The sequence below is a fragment of the Ambystoma mexicanum genome, chromosome 14, assembly GCF_040938575.1.
Source record: "Ambystoma mexicanum isolate Mex_15411 chromosome 14, UKY_AmexF1_1, whole genome shotgun sequence".
Lineage (NCBI taxonomy): Eukaryota > Metazoa > Chordata > Amphibia > Caudata > Ambystomatidae > Ambystoma > Ambystoma mexicanum.
Genome location: NC_090940.1, coordinates 203626422 through 203646993, shown reverse-complemented (window position 1 = coordinate 203646993; position 20572 = coordinate 203626422). Strand labels below are relative to the sequence as shown.

Below are 20572 nucleotides of genomic sequence, written 5' to 3'. Positions count from 1 at the left end.
GATTTTGGGCATTCTCCTGATAGGCAGGAGATGTTTGGAATTGGGAGTTTCCAGGCCCATTTCCCACTTATTGATCAATTCAAATGTGGGAATGGCTGGATCTTTTGAGAGCTGTCGGAACATGGCTTCGCTGATGAAGCTCTTACCGTTGTTCATGCACACTCGGGTGAGAACAGATTCCTTGCCCTCATTTAACTGAATAGGGATGAATAACTGTTCTCTAATTTTCTGAATATCAGCTAAACTTTGGGCTGGTTTCTCATCACTTTTGGCTATGGAATTGGGATTATCAGATTGTGAATTGGTATAGAATTTCAGAGTGTTTCCTTCCAGTGTGGAATGCCACTTGAGACTGGAAGGAAGGTTGATTTTCAGGAATGGAGAGGAGTACCCATCACCAGTTGGTTGTCCTACAGCAATTACTGTCACGTCAGGGATTTGGTTACTCTGGAAATGAAACTCAATATGATCAGATTTTTGTTCAACCATGTGGCATGTGCCATTTAAACTAACATGGTTGACACTATGTTTCAATGTTATTGGCTTACTAGTCTGGGTCCAGAGGACCTTGTTCACGCAGTCTATTAAGGGGGACAACCTTCGCAGGATGTCATTATATAGTAGACAGGGTGTGCCCCCTGGAGTTACGACTATGACAGGGTGTTTCACCTTATGTCGCCCAATTCTAATTCCCAAATCTGCAGTCCCCGTGACAGGAATTTCATTCCCATTGAAGTTCTGGAGTTGTCCAGGAAGAGGGGTAAGAGGGATCTGGTATCTTTCCCCCCTTCCTGAATTTGGCTGCTCAAAGGCCCTTGACAGAAGAGTAGCTTGGGATCCAGTTTCCACCAGTGCTGGAATTGCACATTGCCCTTGCACTTGGACGGAGGCATAGAATTTACCTTCTTTCTCCTCCAATTGTAATGGGCATTCTGGGCAAGCTGGGTAGTCAATTTCCTTATTTTTGACTCCGACACAGAGGTAGTTTGGGCATAAGTCTGTGTAGGAGTTTGGGAATCTGAAAGAAAAATGTTGCACTCGCCGATTTGGGGAGTTTCGGGCTCCCCCTTTTCTGATTCTGGGCTGCCCCACCCCCTTTTTGGAGGCAGTCACCAGAATTACACTGGGGAGTTTGAGAACCCCCTTTAAAGATTATGTCTTTTTTATGCTCATTCTGGGGTTCTAGGATGTGCGATACAGAATCAGTCCCCACTCCCACCCAGTCTTCATTTAAATCCCTTGGGACCCATTTTTCTTAGGGAGTAGTCCCCCCTTCCCTGAAGGAGAATGTCTCTTTCCCAGGATCCTCTAAGAATTCCTCTCCTTCAAATTGGAGGATACTAACCTCCTCCAAAAAATTGGTCTTTTTGGGTTCTTTATTTCTCCTACCCGTCCTCTGTTCCTTGTGTGGCAGGTTTTTGGGGACAGGAGTGAGGAAGGAAGCTTCCTCTAGGGCTTTAAACCCTCCTTCCCCCCGTGCCTCCTCCTCTGGAACCGGTGAGTTGTCCAGGTTCTCGCCCGGTCATTGTTCAGGCGTGCCAGATCCTTGGTTTGTGGGGTTCTGAGCCGCCATGTTTGTCTGAGGGCTGGTACGGGGGTCTCTGGTCAACCCTAGGTGGATCACGGGAAGGGTAACTATCCCTTCTCCCATAGTACCCTGGATATGGCAAATTCTGGTAACCCTCCATCCTTGGCCTCCCCTCTCCCGGATTGGGTTGTCTGGGATCCTGAAAGTGGGAAAGGAAAGGAGGGTTTCCTGCAGGTTGGGGTTTTGTGGGTATCGGGGAACAAGCTTAACCCAGCATTTGGGGAATTCCTGCCCTCCTGAGGGAAGTTAGGAGCGAAGTTTCCCGGGGCAGCACTTACCTGGTTGGATCCCCCCCTTGGGCCGGAGGAGTCCAGACATACCCCATGATTGGTCTGTTTCCCTTGTATCGGGGACTGATATAATCAGGGGAGTTAGGGGTCCCATTTGTGGGATTACCTCCCTGACTGCCACCTGTTTGTGGAAGAAGGCCTTCTAGGTCTAGGATTCTGCTGACTTTGTGCAGGTGCATTTTTAGGCTCCCCATTGGCTGTCTTTCATATGTAAAGTGTCAATCATCTGCTCATAGAGCTACAGGTGTTCCCAAACAGAATATTTCTCATTTCTATGGTAGGGGGTTATGACACTCATAAGGGCCTTAATCTGCCTAATGGGGTCTTTAGTCATAACTCGCTTGAGTTTGTTTGCCTTCTTTGGCTTAGTAACCCGAGTCCACTCGCTCTCAGACTCAGAGGTGCTACTAGTTGAGGTCCCCTCATGATCATCTAGGCACTCCCAGATTCTGTGAGCTTGAGAGGCGCTCGCAGAATGGTGGGGCCTAGTTTCTCTACTCCTGTGGGAAACAGGAGAGTAGTCCTCTGACTCCTCCTTACTCCCAGGGTTGGCAGAGTATCCCCCTATTGACCTAATTGGGTAGAGGTCTTCAGGATACTCTTTTTGGGCCTCATTTCACCAGGTTTTTCATGAAACTGGACCAACTGGTCCCTCGGAAAGTAATATTTCGGTCGATCTAATTCCCTGACCCTCCCCTCATAGGGGCTTTACTTGTCAGAGACATCCACCTTAATGTTTGGGTATCTATACAGGGACCCCCTTTCATCACTTTCTGTGGGGCGCTGACCTGTCAGTTCCATCATGCTGGGTCTATTGAATTCTACCGGCCCCATGAATTCTGGCTCATGTGAACCGGTAGACATGAAGCTGGCAGTGTTCACAGTATTAAATGGGTTGGAGTCCCTTAGCATAGAGGTCCTTATACTATGATCCAGGATTACCCTGTCCCCCTCTACCTGTTTGGGGTCTCTCCAGTTAAGATCAAATCTAGCACCCTCTTGCTTCAACCTTGCTGGTTTATCCTTTTCAGCCCCTGCTTCTAGTTGAGAAGCAAAGATCTGAGATGTTTGTTCAGCTATCAAGGCTTTACTGGCCTCTATGACCCGCTGTTGTGCTCCCACTTGTTTGTTGAGCCCATCATTCTTTTCACTGAGCGCCTCATTGTCTCTCTGCGCTTCCTCTATGGTCTGGGAATACTGGGACCATTTCTGCTGCAGGAGACTCACCTCCTGAGTTTTAGCATCATTGGTCTGGGTGTTCTCTTCCAGGGCACCCTCTACCAGTCTAGCGTACTCCAGTAGCTTCCCATACTCTGTTTTCAGTTCATTTAGCTCCTGGAGGGCTACTTCTCTTCCCTCTAACTTGGTTTTTAACTTGCTTATTCCCTGGTCTTGGGCGTCTTTCTCTTGATTTAGGGTGCCCCTCTGTTCAGCCAGGTCATCCCTTGTTTGCTTTGATGGCATGCTCTTCATCAAATTCCATTTGAGAGTGGAGGTCTCTCAAGATTAACTTATTATTTTCCTCTTTTAATTCATCTATCTGATTTTGCAACATGGTTATTTGTCTTGAGATGACCCTGTTATAGTTTAACTGTTGAGTCAGCTTCCGTTGACTAGAGTGTCAACCTTCTCCTGTCACTCTATTTTTGCTGCTTCTAGTTGGGCCTCTTGGTCTGCATTATTTTCCTGTTGGCGAGCCAAATCCTCTTTCAATTTTATGATGTAGTTTGCCGATTCTACCTCCAACTCCTGGCTCTTTTGTAGTGTTTGTTCTGCTAAACTTCAATCAATCTGGATTTTATTTAACAGTTCAGATTGATTCTGTGCAAAATTTTCATTTTCCCCCTGCCTTTCCCGCATCACTCCCATGTGGAGCTACAGGTAGGCCGTGATTCTGGCAATTTTGCTTTGCTCCTCTTTAATTTTTGGAGTCATATATAACTCGCTCAGAGCTTATTGTAATAGGCCACCGTCCTGCCATGTATCCAGGTCCATGGCGGTGACCTGTTGGGTTATGCCTTGTAGCCAGACTTTCTCATCCTGTTCTGGGCACTCACCTCTGACAAATAGCTTGTGCAGAAGGTGCTCCCTCGCCATATTGATCTCTACTGGAACAGCCATTTTGGAAATTATCTTTCTTTATTAATTATTTCGGGGTTGATTTAATTTTACTTTTATAGACACAGGCCTGGTACTTAGAATATTTGCTTTTGGGAGGCGCTTGTACATTGTAACCCAGTATCCACACCACACAATTACTACCCTGCTGGTTGGTCTGCTGTGTTAGAATGTCACGGGTGGCAACCAAATCAATCCTGGACAAGCCCCCAAATTTGTTAAGGAGTTCAATCAGGCGATGCTCACCCTAGTCTCAGCCCAGTATGCAGCACGCAATTGAAATGCTTATGTTTTAGATTAGATTCAATATTGAGATGTCACACCACTCATATCACACCCCCTTTTCAAATACCCGGGTCACAATGGACCATGAACCAGGCTGGTTGTTAAAATATAATATTTATTTCAAATTTCAAAAGAAATCATAGCATTTTTAATATGGGGAAGCAATCACCAATGGGGTGATAAGAACAATAGGAATGTAAGCAATGCACTTAGTTTAACCTTATATTGACACATCTACAAAACATCAGAAAATAGGAGCACTTTTTGATTTTAGGTAAAATAGCACTTGAGTCAGAATTTCCCATGCAATGTTCCCTCAACCCACGAATAATCAATTTTGAGTGTATAAACAGAAGCTGCAGGTAATCAGGAATGACAAATGGAAAACAGAAAGGAAATCGAACCTTCCCTCCCCAAATAAGAGAGAAAAACGGATTTTAAACCCTGGCAATGCAAAAAATGACACTCGGAAATGGATGAATAAATGAATGAATGAATGAATGTGTGTAAAAACCTTCAAACAAATGTTATTCCTCACTACAGCAACCATGTCGAAGTACAAACAATCACAAGCAATGTATAAGCAATAGCATACAGTTTGAAAATGAGTGGCAGGTTGTAAAACATGTTTGCAGCAAATGATACATTGGAAAATTAGCAAACTTTGCAATTCCCGCCTGAAATTACCAAAACAGTTTTTAATTAAAAAAACGGGTGAGATATTGTAAATCGCAATGCGGTTTTTTTGTTGGGGTGTAGCGATAGCTCATAGGTACAATATGGAAGTGAAATTAGGTATCTAGCTAGTGAATTGCGTGAGTTATGCAAGATAGAGTGAGGTGCGTTTTTATGAAAATAGAGCAGTGAAAAACAGAAAAACGGCTTTAAAATGGATTGCAACTTTTCCTTAAACTGGTTTTAGTGACTAAGAGAAGAGAATGCCACCAGTGAATCTCCACAGTTACGCAGCCATTGTAACCCTTCAAGTGGTGTACCCTGTTTCCTTTTTGGGAAATTAATTTATTCGATCAAAACCGCTAATGGCTTAGGTTCTATGCGAAACAAAAATGAAGAGAAAATTGGCAGTGACACTTGGAATCAAAGGTGGAGTTTCACATATAATGCTGATAATTTTAACAAGATATCGGGGTCAGAACAGGATATCTTAGAGATTGGGATAGGACAAAGCTAGGCAAGTTATACTATGAATTTCTTTGGGTTCCTATTAATACTCACAGTCCACTTTTTAGTTTTTTGGATTTTGGACAGTCAACGTTCTGGTCATCACACGGACCTGGTCTAACAAAGCACAGCCGGTCAAAATCAGTGGGACAGGATCAGCTGAGCAGGGACTGGTTACTGGGTAGCACTTCTGGACTGGCAATTCTGTCACTGGATAAGATAGGTCATCAGGGTAGCAGGATGGCAGCAGCATGCAGTGAGTGGCGGCAAGCCAATCAGGATGCCAAAAGTACCACAGTTTTCCCTTTGTTAATGGGAAATTTAGTGGTTTTCAGAATTTGAGGCCTTGCTGGAGTAGGATCAGCAATGCTTGGCCTTGTAGTTGGGATCTGGAGTCTGGATAGATGAAACAGGAACAGGATGCCGGCGCAGGAACATCAGGAAGAGTGTCTGTGTAGGGTCTTGTCAGGGACCCTTATTTATTGTGCAAAATGACATCATCAAGGTAGAGGCTGGGCAGGGTAAACTACGCACGCCCCTAAACTACTTGAATTGGGCAGGAGTGCTAGTCTCCGCCTTTCTCTCAACTGGTTGGATTTCCAAGGGAATGATGTCAGGTTTATGAGGTGAGTTTTACAATGTCCAGAAACTCCCACATTTACTATATTTAAAATTTAATTTTGCCAAAAACATACATTTATACACTTGCAATCCCTTGGCAAATTATACATACAGGTTACATATTATGTGCAGCACACATCAATTCAATCCTCAGGTCTGTGCGACCTTGTTTTGCCCTTCGAATATATTTTGGTAATTTTACACATACCAAAATTCCACAATTGTGTACATAGATGTGAATTATCCCCAAGGATGTATGTACAACATTTTATGTTTGCAACATCAATACTTTCCTTGGAATCTGTCTTATTTTGTAACTTCTGTTTCCCATGCAGCAACGAGTTCTACCAAGTTTTAAAAGAAAGCCCATGAAATTAGATTTGAAATTGAGAATTTTTACTAATTCTTGCTGCAAAGATAAAATGTATTTAAAGTTTCTTTATAAAACAGTCTTTGTAACCAAAAGGCAGTTCATTGTTACTAGATCCCCCCTTTTTTTTCTTCCTCCAACTGCAAGCAACAGTCATTTCCTTCAAGGCAAGGGGGGTTTCCTATCTTAATTGAAAGTTTTATTGCCCCTTACACTTGACAGGTTGGTGTCCCAGGACTTCTATTATCCCAGCCTAGAGCACAGACGAATGTCTGACAAGCGTGTGAACTTTCATTGTCCTAGCCCATTCAAAGTTTTTCAAGCTGGCAATGTTCACGTATGTGTCCTGGATTTATGGTGTGTCTCCCTTCCTTGGGGAAGTTTAATGGCTGGCAACTGGAAGGACTGGTTTTTCTGAGAGCTTGCAAATCCAGCCCATGTGTTTTAAACTCTTTAATTTCTTATTTTGGGTCCAAAATTAAACAAACATGTGAAAGAAGATAGCCTATGTGTGTATTATCACCACTAACATAATCCATTTACATTGTTAAGTAAGCAGGGTTTCCTTCACAATTTAATTTTAAACAGGCCAATTTTTCTTCAGTCAGCAAAGCCCAATTTTCCACATGTGCTAAAATTGCTAGCATTTCTTTCTTTAAATTCGGTCTGCAGCTCCCTCAGATTCCCACACTGTCTTTGCAGCTGTAGTCATTTCCTTGAAGCAGGAGTTTTATCTAAAGTATAGATACATTTACACTTGACCTGGCTCAGAGAGTTAAAGTCTCTTTGAACTGCTGAGCCTGGATATATTTTGGCAAGAAATAAACGCGTGTTCCAGTGCGAGTGAAAGTGAAGTTGCTTATTGATTTCTCCCAGAGCTGGTTTGACTGGGCCTGTCACTCAGGAATTATGCCTAGTTTTGGTGAAGCACAGTGAGATATCCTGGGCATGACAGTGCCTCTTGAATCACAGTGGTTTCAGAATGAACAAGTTGGAATTAGCATCAAAGCTGCATTTTGAAAGGGTGAAAATGGTTCTTTTTTTAGGGGATTTTTGGCTTTTACAGCAAAGCAAAGCTGCTTTTTCACTTGATTCCATTGATAGGTTTCAATGAACCACTGGCATACTTTTTTCAGGGTGTCCCCTTGTTCCATTTTGCCTGAAGTGTGCTAGGCAGGATGATGCATCCATTTTTTTTGTTGCTGCCAAAAACGCAGTTTGGAGGTCCTGGTGTGCACAGGAGCCAGTGCAGCCAGGTTGCTGTTTCTTGCGCAAATGCAGCTTAGTGATGTGGGCAATGCCGTTGAGTGGGTCAATATATCCTACACATATCCTGGGGAATCCATGTGCACGCCTGTGTGCACTTTACATTTATTTTCAAACTCTGCAGTACATTCAGAGACTGTGTGTCAGAGTGGTTACTAGGTTACAAGGAGAGACACTTCCCCACAAGACCGCTTAAGGATCTGAGCAGGAGTGCTCTAAAATCATTTGACAGTTTTGCACTGTACAGGAAATATTGTGCATTTTATTGGGGGGGTTTTAAAGGTGTGCAGGTTTTATACTTTGACATTATGTTATGTTATGTTGTTTTATACTGTGCACAGCAAACACCCACTAGCAGTCTCCAGGTGCTTGAATGGCTCTGCAAGAGAGTTGGGGGGTGGGGGGGTTAGTGAGTATAGGATCAGAGGCTAGGTCCAGAACCAGGTGGAGCTCTTTGTTTGCCGCTTGATGGTATCTACCCACGTTCTTGGTTGCGGTTCGACTGCCCATCTCGCCTCCTCTCTAGCTGTTTGTCTGTGATGTTATTGCTGCCGGTGTCCCTTTGTGGTTGTCATTGTCTGTTGAATAACCAGGTTTTGCGTCGTTTCCTGAAGGTGATATGGTGCTCTGTGATTCAAATAGTTTCCAGGTGTTAATGAGCCATCTTCTGAGGGGCTGAGAGGCAAATATTTATGGGGGTAACTAAAATAACCCACCTGCCTAGCACCTTGCCCCCATGCTAGGTGGGATCCCCTAGTAAAATAAAAGTCAATTTCCACCACTGCTGTGTACTGAGTTGCAATCTTAGAGAATATGGGAGCTCTGCACCCTAAAGGTGCCCCATCTTGCTTATTTTATTCGTACTTAGTTGGGTGGGCTTGAAAGTATGCATGTACTTGAAATTTCCAACTGGGCTATCTTCAAGTTTCTACTGGTGGTTTGGGCCCTTGCACCAGAAGGCCTTGGCATGCTGCTTAATATTCTGAATGCCACTCTCTTTTCCACTGAAAGCCCAATGAAGGATTGTATTGTAAGTGGGATCATGTCCCTTCATTTTGAGCCTCATACAATTTGCCTAATGTACCTTTTGGTCTAAAAAGGCTTTCTCATACCAACCAGTGTCTATTGCAGTGGTCTTCAAGGGGCTGAGAGGCAAATATTAATGGGGGTAACTAAAATAACCCACCTGCCTAGCCCCTTGCCCCCGTGCTAGGTGGGATCCCCTAGTAAAATAAAAGTCAATTTCCACCACTGCTGTGTACTGAGTTGCAATCTTAGAGAATATGGGAGCTCTGCACCCTAAAGGTGCAGTCGAACCGCAACCAAGAACGTGGGTAGATACCATCAAGCGGCAAACAAAGAGCTCCACCCGGTTCTGGACCTATCCTCTGAACCTATACTCACTAACCCCCCCCCGACCCCCCCAACTCGCTTGCAGAGCCATGCAAGCACCTGGAGACTGCGCGTGGGTGTTTGCTGTGCACAGTATAAAACAACATAACATAACATAATGTCAAAGTATAAAACCTGCACACCTTTAAAACCCCCCCCAATAAAATGCACAATATTTCCTGTACAGTGCAAAACTGACAAATGATTTTAGAGCACTCCTGGGGCTGGCCACCCTCGGGGTTCCCAAAGGATGACTAGGGGGGTGGGAAGCTCTTTAAAAAGGGAGCAGAGTGACTGCAAAAATTAAGCAATATAACCCGAGGAGGGGAGCATTACCTGTAAGGTAATGCCCGGGGCACAAGTTACAAGCTCGAGCGAAGCAAGGGCTTTAACTGTCACCAAGGGCATTACCTAACCAGTAATGCCCCCCTTCTCAGGTTATATTGCTATTACTACCCCGGCACGTTGTACCCGGGGTACTAATAGTGTATTTTTATCAAATTGAGAAACGTGTTAAACGTTTCTCAACTTGAGAAAAAAAACTACAAAAAATGATGCCGCCCTGGATTGCTGAGAAGTGAACTCTGTGTAGTGCCTTCTCCCTTTCCATGTCGGCCATTCGCAAAAGTCACAGCCACACCGGGACCACTACTGTTCCCAGTGCAGGTGAGGGACACAGCAGCGCAAGGTAAGTGGGAAGAGGGTAGGGGATTGAATATGCAGAAAGAGGGATGGGCGTGGGGAGAGAGGGGAGGGGGGAAGGGGACGAGGGTAGCACCCTAACCTGATTCCCGGCAAAGGAAAATGGCAGCCTGCCGGTCTGAGAAGGCTCGGAGCGAGGTCTTTACCGTGTGGTAAAGACCCAGTTCTGAGCATCCTCATTGACTGGGAGGCCGCCACACTCCCCTCGCCGGGTACTAATAAAAAATATGAGCATATATGGCATCTGGGCGGGCCCGGCAAGAATAATTTTATTCAAGGAGGGTTCTGCAATAATATTTGTATTCAGCCGGGCTCAACATTAAAATTTTGAATACCACGGGTTGCGCTAGCCTAATAAAGTGTGCTGCATAGTGATCTAGTAAACCCAGCTAGGTTAGTCTGGGAATGGGTGCACATTAAGAACAGGTACAGTTGTAAATAACGTGAGTTCCATTTACTTCACCACTTACCTTGGGAGCTGGGGATGCAATCATCCAATTCAGAAGGACACTTCGATAAGAATTCAGGGCTAATGGAACCAAAACAAAAAATATTTTTTAAATCAAGCAACACTCCCTAAACACCGAAAATGCAATTTGCTTAAACAATTGCAGCAAGAAAAATAAACGACAGGTGCTTTAGGGTTAGTGTATTTGCAGGGATGAGGAAATGGGAGCCGAGGTGGAGCATGACCCACAGCCCTCCCATGTAATCGGAAGTAGTCGTTTACAATGTGCTTTGCAAACTTAACAATTAGCGAAAATTACCATTTAATATGCTGGGATCGGATGTCAGCATTTGAACAGTATTTCTTTCTTGGTTAAAAGCGTATATTGGACTGGAGTCCCAGCAGGGGTGGACTGACCTGCAGGGAACCTTGGAGATTTCACAGTAGACCTATTCTTTTGTGTGGTTATTCATTTTCTTTTCCAGATTCTCCTTGGGGAGAACTCACTAAACACTTCTTATGGGGAATGGGCTTACTCACACTGTGTAGCATGGGGACACTTTGAGGAGCATATCAAAGGCCACGTTTTGTTCCCAGCCAACCCTTGAGTTTGGGAATGGAGTTTCCCTTTCTTAGGCAGTGCCCTGTGCCCATTGACAACATTAAGTGAAGGGGCACTGCAACATTTGAAACGAAGCGGCACCCCCTCTTTATACAGGATGCAACGCCTTGCCGTGTAGAAATCTCCGTGTACTTTGAAGGATTCATGCTTTACAGCTCCAAAGTAAACAATGAAGCGAGAGAAAATACTCATCCACCGCAAGCTAAACATGGCGGAAGTGTGTTTAATTGAGTTACCGAAATTCCTGACACGTTGGCGTGTAAATCTTGAAACACAACCCGATATGGTTGAAGACACAACTTTCTGAGACATTAACCCGCCGACTTCACGCTAAGAAGTTTCAAGTTTCAAGTGGCAGCAGGAGACTAATGCGTTCTCGTGAGCAAAAAAAAAAGGAAAGGGTAAGAAAACTTGACCCGAAAATTTTAAGACGCTGCAGCCATAAATAACCAATTTATGTGGGTGACTTGCAGAGCCATTCGCAACCGTGAAGTGGCTGGCGGGTTTCAGGCACCACATAGAACGGCAGAGGTGCCAGCAAACTGGCTGTGTAATTGAGATAACACTAGTCCCCACGCAGCAACGCTCAACTTAAAGGGAACGTCGCATTCAAGAAATGATCAGCTTTACTGAAAGGTACACCTCGCTAGGGTTACCCCACACCTCCCCCCACCCCTCTAAGAAAAATGCTGAGCGTGCAGAGGTCTCAGTTAAGACATGCCCAGCTTTACTGAAAAGTTTTCTCAAGAAATGGGCATATAATTACCGCGAAGGCCGTGAAGTTAAATCCAGCATTATTAGAATTTTTCGCTCAAGAAATGCTCTGCCTTATTGAACTTGGTTCTGCAAAGAGAACTCATCGAAGTAATACTCAATTTAATTGAAAACTAATCTCTCAAAGAGGACTCAGCATTCTTGAAACAGGTTCCTCAAAGAAAAGTTGAGCATGAATGACAATCTTACTAAAGAAATGCTCAATATCGCATTAATTTATTTATTTTATTTAATATTTATTATGTTTTTCTCTCCTGCTTTGCACTTTCCACCCCCCCTCCTTACATGCAGTTTCCCCTTTTCCCTTTTCCATGCACTTGCGCTTTCTTATATGTCACTGGGCCTAGTAGGTGTGATGTCCTCACTCTTTTCTCTTTGGACGGAAGTCCTCTGTTTGTGTTTGTGTTTGTTTCGTGGGATGCGACCCGCGTGTATTAAGGGGCAGGGTTACCGCCTGCAAGGCAGTTCGAGCCTGGGTTCACGGAATAAAGACGTGTTGCACCCCAGCTCTGTGTCGGCCCTCTCTTGGCATGAATGAGTGTGAGTCCGACGGCAGAGTGTGAAGAGGTCCACGTGTGAGCACATTACATTGGCGACGAGGTGGACACGAAGTCCCACCGTGCCTGCAATCTCCGGTCCGCTGCTCGTGGTGTGCTACCTGATACCACTGGGAGCCTAGGACTTCGGTTGCCTGGGGGCCTGTCACGGTGGGTGGAGCGCGAAAGCTCCCCACCATCCGCCCCCCCGGCGCGAGCGCCTCTGCTGATCCGCGGGTGGAGCAGCTGCGACAGCTCCCCGCAGGAGCAGGCAATCAGGGCGGTGGAGAACGTTTTCTCCCGCCGACGGCAACGCCTGGGAGGCCCAGCCCACGCACGTTGGAAACATCAGCGGATAGAGCGGAGACTCCCCGTTTGCACATCCCGGGCGGTAGAGGAGCACTGGCCTCCCGCCAACGGCATCACGCGCAGTCGAGTGGTGGAGGCGCGAACCTCCCGCTCCAGCGGCATACGTCAGAGGGGTAAGAGCAAGCCCCTCTCCCCTTCCAACACAAGTTTCACGAGCCACACTACGCACCCGCCGACACGCGGCACGGTGCTCTTCCCCTCCCCACCAACCGGCGCTCATCGTTGCAGAGCATTTGAGCGGGAAAGGCCCACCAAAGACTCCCAACCCACTACAGCGCCCCCTGCTGGCACCAAGGCGCCACCGCGCCAGGCAAAGGGAACCACCATCCAGCAAACTGCTACAGCACCCCGCTGGCGCCAAGACTCCACTGTGTCTAGGCAAACGAACCACCAGCCAGCTCAGCCACAATAACACATATTGAACACCTTCCCATGAGCAACTCAGAGGAAGACTCACTGACCAATCCAGTGACTCCAATCGGCACAGGCCTTAGGAAAATGACGGACAGCCTGTTAACCCATCTGCCAGCAAATTTCGACCTCACCGACACCGGCACTTTTAGATCAAGGTGGAAGAGGTGGCTGAGGGACTTAGAAGTGTGTTTGAAAGCAGCAGGTACTTTAGAAGACAAACAAAAGCTCAATCTTCTAAATCACGCTGTAGGACCAAATGTGCGAGACATTCTTGAGGAAATACCTGAGAGCAATATAGACATGTGCATCATGCTAAAAACAACGATCACAGAATATTTCACACCTCACACAAATGTGGATTATGAACGGCACATCTTCCACACCACCAAACAGCACAAAGGTGAAACCATAGATGCGTTCGTCATGAGACTCCGAGCAAAAATGAAACACTGTGATTTCAATAATTACTCCAATGAGGAGGCCCTCAGATCACAAATCATAGTGGGGTGTGAAAGTGCTGATTTCCGCAAACGACTATTGCAGCAGCCACGCACCCTAGATGAAATCCTGCGCATGGCTCGATCTGACGCGGCCCTTGCCGCACAAGTTGAAGGTCTGGACGACATAAAGATCACCCACGGAAATCACGAAAGCCTCAACAAACTGGAGGGGACAGCAAGAAACAGTGACCCTTTCTGCTACCGGTGCGGACATGAATACCCCCACGAAGGAATGTGCCCCGCAATGGGTCAGAACTGCTCTGCGTGTGGTGGAGAAAACCATTACAAAGCCGTATGTCTAATTTTCCGCAGCAAAATGAGAGGAGCAGGAAGAAACTAGAAGTCCATGCCAGAACCGGAACAGAATCAAGCAACACCCCACCACCATCGGGGATCACACCAACCCCATGAGCAAGGGCGCCACAAACACCACGATGAAAAAACGGAAAGAAGGCACGACAGGAGAGAATGGAGGGAGAACAAGACCCCACTTCCCAAGGCAAGAAGAAGACCACGAAGGTACATACGGTGCCTCATCGAACAGTCACAGTCTGACAGCGTGTCAAGTGCATCATCCGACGAAAAAGCACACCAACTGGAAAGACACCAGGAAACACCAAGAAAGAAGGGATACCTATACGCCCAAGGAAACAGCACAGAAAAGGAACATAGCCCAATACTCAGAATACAGGTGAATCAGACGGCAGCAGAGTTTCTCATTGACTCGGTGGCAACCGTGAACGTAATCAGCGAAAAGGTCTATAAAAGCATACCAAATGCCCCCTGCTTGCAACCAGATCGAACACTCATTTTTCCATATGGATCAAAGACCCCGCTGGCATGCAAAGGGTTCTTCATGGCATCGTGTCAATATAAGGAACATGAAAAGAAGATCCCCATGCACGTCCTGGAGGCAGCTACTGAGAGCGGATGCATACTGAGCTATCGAGCAGCAATAGAAATGGGACTAATCCACATATTGTACCGTCTCATGGTACACAAATATCTAGACCCCACCGCAAGCATAGACCAAGTCTTCCCATCACTGTTCAAAGGCCTCAGAAAGCTGAAGGACAGGCATATAGAACTCCACATCGACACCACGGTCACACGCATAGCACAACACTACCGAGGAATACCCATCAATATTCAAAAACAAGTTGAAAATGAACTGACAAAGCTGCTGGAGGCAGACATCATTGAGCCCGCGGAAGGACCTCCCCCATGGGTCTCTCCAATTGTACCCGTGCCCAAAAGAGACTCCCAAGACATCCAAATATGCGTAGACATGAGAAGGCCAAACGAGGCCATATTAAGGGAACGCCACCAAGCCCCAAGAATAACCGACATGGTACATCTGTTGAACGGGGCCACCGTGTTCTCAAAGCTGGACCTCAACAAAGGGTCTTACCAGTTGGAACTCAGCAAAAGCTCCCGATATATAACCACGTTCGCCACCCACCTAGGGCTCTTCCGTTACAAGCGGCTAAGTTTTGGTGTGTCGTCCGCGGCTGAAATTTTTCAAGCAGAAATTCATAACGTCATCAAACATGTACCAAACTGCCTGAACTACAGTGACGACATACTGGTGTTCGGACAAAATCAAGAGCAACACAACGACACGCTGATGAGAGTGTGCATGGCCTTGGAAGAGGCACGGTTCACACTAAACAAGGACAAGTGTGAATTTCGCAAGAAAACACTCCGTTTCTTTGGTCACATATTCTCCGAGAAGGGAATGACACCCGACCCGGAGAAAGTCAGTGCACTCCGAGAAGCCAAGCCGCCCGCCACCACATAAAACCTCAGGTCATTCCTGGGCCTTGCAAGTTACTGCACCAGATACATAAGAGACTTCGCCTCCATTAGCGAACCCCTCCAAGCGCTCACCAAGCTCAACACAGACTTCAAACGGACACCACAGTGCCAAGAAGCGTTTCAAGCAATTAAGGACTGTATCTCCGACGCCCGAAACATGGCATATTTCGACCCCAAAAGAAAGACAGAACTTATTGCCGACGCTAGTCCAGTCGGCCTAGGCGCCATCTTAACACAACTGGATGACAGAGAAGAAGGCAGAAAACACATTGTAGCCTATGCCAGTCGAAGCCTTTCCAAAACCGGACAAGCCTACTCCCAGGCGGAGAAGGAAGGTCTGGCTGTAGTCTGGGCCTGCGAACACTTTCATTTGTTCCTATATGGGAAACCTTTTGTAGTCGTAACGGACCATCAAGCTCTCATCTTCATCTATGACAACCCTCAGGCAACAATGCCAACACGAATAGCTCGATGGGCACTCCGACTACAAGACTATCAATTCTCCATCACGCATAGACCCAGAAAGGAGCAGAACCCTGCAGATTTCCTCTCGAGACATCCAAAAGACGCGTGTGGACCAGAACCATCCATAGCTGACCAGTATATAAGATATGTAATTCACAGCAACACACCGCAAGGACTAGACATGGATCACATAACTCGTGAGTCAAACACGGACCAAGGAATACAAACTATCCTCCGATGCCTAGAAACAGGGCGATGGAAGCAAGCCAAACAAATTCGAGAGACGATGAACAAAGACACCAAGCAGGACATCAAGTGCTTTATAGCTGTGAAAGAAGAACTTGCAAAATCAGACAAAGGAATGCTGCTAAAAGGCACAAAGCTTGTGATACCGTGCAGCCTGCGCCAGAAAGTACTAGAACTCGCCCATGAAGGACACCGAGGGATCGTATCCACCAAAAGGATGCTAAGGCAGAAACTATGGTTCCCACAACTAGACACTGCAGTAGAGGAACTATTACAAGACTGCCCCAGCTGTGCACTTGTAAAGCCACACACCTCCCCAGAACCCCTAAACATGACCGCACTGCCCGAGGGGACCTGGGAAGAAATAGCTGTGGATCATTTTGGGCCATGGAAGGAGGAGAATACATTCTGGTGGCCGTTGATGAATACTCAAGGTACCCCGATCTACAGATAGTCCCGTCAACATCAGCACATCATACCATACCAGCCCTGGATCGAATGTTCGCAACATACGGAGTACCTAAGGTAGTAAAGTCCGACAATGGACCTCCTTTCACCGGACAGGACTTCGAAAGATTCGCCGAATACATGGGTTTCAGGCACAGAAAAGTGACACCCCTATGGCTACAGGCCAATGGAACAGTCGAGCGGTTTATGAGCAACATCAAACGCACTACACAAATTGCTCGCATTACGGGAGAACCTGTCGAGAAGCTATTATACCAACTCATGCGAGACGACAGGAATACCCCACACAGCACCACTGGGAAAACACCTTCAGCAATAATGTTCGGGCGAACGATTAGAACACGAATACCTCACGTGGCCGTTGAGGAAGATCAATACGAAAGGGATGCAGAAATGAGGGAGAAGGACAAATGCATAAAGGAGAACATGAAAAGAGTTGCGGATACCACACGACGAGCCAAAACAAGTGATTTGGCACCAGGAGACATGGTGGTAGTCCGTCAGCCCCGGCATCAGAAAAACATAGCACCATTCAACGAGGACCCTCTCCTCATCGTCCACGAGAAGGGGTCACTTGTCACTGCGGAAGGAGACCGCAAGTCCATAACGAGAAACTCATCTCACTTCAGACGATTGTCGAGGGCCCCAGCTTTAGGTGACACAAACTTGAGTGATGAGTTCACTCCATGGGACGTTCCGTATGAAGGAGACAGAGAAGACTCGGACGGAGACGTAGTTTCCGAGACCCGGGCAGACCCGTCGGCCAGGACCGAGAGTCGACCAACGAGAACGAAAAGGAAACCCCATCGCCTCATCGAGGAAATGAACTGAACCGGACTTAAGGTTTAGTGACGGGAGGGTGTGATGTCCTCACTCTTTTCTCTTTGGACGGAAGTCCTCTGTTTGTGTTTGTGTTTGTTTCGCAGGCTGCGACCTGTGTGTGTTAAGGGGCGGGGTTACCGCCCGCAAGGCAGTTCGAGCCTGGGTTCACGGAATAAAGACGTGTTGCACCCCAGCTCTGTGTCGGCCCTCTCTTGGCATGAATGAGTGCGAGTCCGACGGCAGAGTGTGAGGAGGTCCACGTGTGAGCACATTACAGTAGGATCGCTGTTTTCTTTTTTGTCCTCCCTTGTTCCCCTCCCTTTTTGCCTGGTCGCGCTCTGAAACACTTGTGTACGAGCGCGATATAAATAAAATATCATATTTCATTTCATAATATTAATAATATTGTGATTCATGCCAGACTCCTCCCGCTTCTAAGTGCTCTAATGACAGGTGCTATCACCCCATGGCGAATAGTACTTTATTTATGGACTGCGGAAGGATGTAAAGCTAAGTCGTCCCCGCCTCAGGATTTGAACTCAGAAAGGGCAGCCTGCCCTCATATCAGAGGCAGTGTACTCGGGTAGCTGCCCGCACTTGGCTACATACCAAGCAATTATTAAAATGTCTCGCCTACAGAATGATCAGTATTAAGGAGAAGGTCTCCATCCCCTGCATCACCACCTTGCCCTGTAGACATCACCGTGTACTTTGAAGGGTTCATGCTTTACAGCTCTAAAGTAAACAGTGAAGCGAGAGAAAATACTCCAAAATGCCAGAAACGTTGCAACATATCATTTTAAAGTACCCAGGATTATTGGGCTGAAGTATTTAGGAAAATGCGTAACTAATCTAAAGTAAACTATGTTTTTCCTAATGAATTGTGGATGCATATTCGGGAATAGTAGCCAGTTAATTTGGCTACTGTGAAAATCTAAGGAGAAGTTTTAGATGGAGGTTTTAATGCAACAAAGAATGATTTTCATGCATGTAATTTTGTATAATTTTTATTGAATTCGTGATGGGCCAAACACGTAAATGAATGAATAATAAATAAATAAAAAGCCAGATGCTGAGATTTGCACCTGGTGTGAGGCCATACGGAATAGAGCAGGCTGCCAGCGCTTCAGCATTCTTCTGTTTCCTACTTTTCTCCATGCATGTTTCCCTCCCACTAGCATTTTGCCCACCGGCTGCACCTGCAGCTCTACTGGCTTCAGTGGCGCCAATTAGGGCTGGCAGAAACTTGGCTGCCTCTGTTGATGAGGACTGGCTCCTGTGCTTCGGCAGCTCTTGCTCCAGACCCCGCAGCTGACACGGCTCTGAGTCAATTTAGGACCATGCAGACCATAACTACCAGTGCAGGTTCTGGCCACATCAAATCTGCTGAAAAATCAAAAGCCAAGGGGCCAGAAATGAAGCTGACAATGCCTCAATTCACAGAATCGGAGCTCACTGGGCTTGCTGACCAGATAGTGGCACAGAAGAAGACAGCCATCTGGGCAGAGATAAGGTGGCTGTGTGGACCGTGCCCTGGGTGCTTGAGGATCTCAAGAAAATGTGGAATGGCGTTAAGGCCGCAGCCCACACCTTTATAGCCCACCGCCATAAGGTGACAGCTGCTACTGGAACTGGGGCAAGTGAGCCCCTGAAACTGGCACCGCAGTAGGAGACTGTGAGCCGCATGCTTCACGTGGTTGGTCTAGATGGGCGTCGGGGCAGCAGAATATTGAGTAGGCAGTGAGGAAGACCTTGGTGTGCAGATCTGGCCCTTAGCAATGCCAATACCCGAAATGTGTGGCAAGCCAAATATTTACCGTTATCCTGCAGAGTCTGGGGCAGGCAATGCACATGCTCAGGGAACACAACCAACACATTGAGATGAATAATGATGTCCCAAGGCAGGTGATTCCCTGAAAAGAGACCTTGCTGTGAGAAACAGCATAGTGTCAATAAAGCAAGCCTGTCTAGGACATGAACCTTAATCTATCCTGAAGTTTCCATGTGGCTTCCTGTCCATCGCCAACCACCATAACCAGTATCCCTCATACTCATGTGGTGCCAACGCATGCTGGCCAATGAGCCCTCAACCTCAGAAGCCAATAGGCGAAGCAGCCGTACACTGGGCTAATGTCATCTTCCCATGCACCAGCAGAATACAGGTGCCAAAGAGCGGGAAAAACATGCTCTGCATATAATGCGATCTGCAGAAATAAGGGGCCTCTATATTGCCTGGTCCAAGCACACCTCAACGATGAGAAAACACCTCACATTACCATTGATTTGCTCGTTCACCATGTGAAAATGGCCAACTGTGAACATGGCAAGCCAATATGTTCATAAGACCACCCGGCAACAAACTATTTGTCAAGGCATGTCATTCCAAAGAAACATCAAACGCATCGCCTTGTGCATGTAATCCCAGATCCTGTCCACAGTGTAATTGACAGCATGCAACACATTTCCAAACAGGCACCCAAGCCAGCCAGGGAAAGGAATAAGGGGCCAGCTTGTGAGGCACTTCTGCTGCTGTCCTCTTCTCCTCCCCCTTCTCTCTCCCTCTACCCTGCTATCCCAGCTCTCCGTTTTTTCCCTCTCATCCTCCTTGTCCTTACATCCTGCTGACTGTCTGTGGTGGTACCTCAGAGTCTCACTGGTCCCTGGCACCCCTGCCAGTCCTCACTCGCACTTGCCTCAGGGCCCTACACCCCACCCACACTCAATGCACTTAGAAATGAACGCATGAGAGTGTCTCTCTCGCTGCACTTACCCCAGTCTCAACCGACCGGGTGCACTTCATCCTCTCCCTCCCAGTGACTCTCTGTGCACTTGCTCGATGCGTATGCACCGCGCCGAAGATCGTCTGTCTGTTCTCCCTTGTCCTCACCTATTGTACTGTTAAAATTGCGGAATCGCTGTCAGGCCTATTTGCTGTATCCCAAAATGTTAAATGTATTTCTCACGCACTTACTCTACCTGTGCAGGCTATTATCGTCTCAGAATTTCAAGGGCTCTGAACGATTGTTTGTTTTTTCCCCATATTCCCACCCTCCTTGAGCACTTTGAAACACTTGCCTGTGTATAGGCGCTATATACATAAAAATGTCAATACCAATACCAATAAAGCCATTGCAAGTGTTACGAACATTGCAATATGAGTACGAGTATAATATAACAACATACAATTGATTGGGGAAAAAACAGCTTCCAAAGAGGCAGTTTTCATAGCAAATGTGCTAGTACGTTTTTCCTGCATTTCACAGTACACTTGTGGTA

General features: G+C 46.6%; 1 long non-coding RNA gene across 1 annotated transcript in view; it reads right to left on the bottom strand.

Moving 5' to 3' along the window:
• The window catches only part of LOC138527614 (uncharacterized), a 278990-nt gene that overhangs the window by 36167 nt on the left and 222251 nt on the right, over positions 1-20572 (bottom strand). The window contains exon 3 of the long non-coding RNA XR_011283955.1: positions 10285-10343. This is a non-coding gene — a long non-coding RNA (uncharacterized lncRNA). The remainder of the gene's footprint in view (positions 1-10284; positions 10344-20572) is intronic.